This window comes from Nannospalax galili, unplaced genomic scaffold (assembly GCF_000622305.1).
Source record: "Nannospalax galili isolate Female #2095 unplaced genomic scaffold, S.galili_v1.0 scaffold87, whole genome shotgun sequence".
Classification (NCBI taxonomy): Eukaryota; Metazoa; Chordata; class Mammalia; order Rodentia; family Spalacidae; genus Nannospalax; species Nannospalax galili.
Window position 1 is genome coordinate 269,772 of NW_008360320.1, and position 751 is coordinate 270,522.

Here is a 751-nt window from a genome sequence, read left to right on the forward strand (position 1 = left end):
AAACGTCTCAATGCAATTGACATTGGATGTTTGCACATGCATTTCTAATCTCTAAATATCTGATTATTACTAGTCACGGTTACTTTCTGAGCTCCTTGGCATCTGAGCATGGATATAAAGTCATCAGGTAGATTTCAATGTATTTTTTTTTTTAATGTGTATGAGTGTATTGCCTGCATGTGAGTGCACCCGTGTGGTGCAAAGCTGCAGAGGTCAGAAGAGGCCACCGGATTCCCCTGGAACTGGAGTTAAGGACAGAATCAAACCCGGGTCCTCTGCAAAAAGTCAGTGCTCTTAATCGCTGAGCCATCTCTCTAGCCCCAGAATAAGCAATTTTTTTCATTACTCCAGATTGCTCAAACCTTTCTAAACCTGCAATTTTTTAGGAAAACTATAAAACTGAAGAGACATACTATCCACATAAATCTCTATGCAAGTCTCAATTTTGCTACTGAAATAAATACCGTATTCCAAGTAGGAATGGGAACAATTTTGCAAGAAATTAGGCAAGTAGTTAAAATGAATAATTTTGCAAGTAGTTAAGATCTATTGCTGTTTTATGTCTATTCTGAAACAAAGTTTTTGGTTCAAGTTATTTCTGACACCAGTAAATTATTACTTCCTGGTTACATTAAAAGGCTCCTCAAACATCTGATGAATCTTAAATAACGAATGTGTTTTCTAGCCTACTGACCAGTGTGAATTCTGAATTCTATTTTAAATAAATGCATAATGGTTAGGTAGCAAAAAA

At 36.0% G+C, this 751-nt stretch overlaps 1 protein-coding gene across 1 annotated transcript in view; it reads right to left on the minus strand.

Moving 5' to 3' along the window:
* Positions 1-751, minus strand: part of Tnfaip6 (TNF alpha induced protein 6) — a 20,438-nt gene that overhangs the window by 3,994 nt on the left and 15,693 nt on the right. The gene's annotated exons all lie outside the window — the stretch shown is intronic.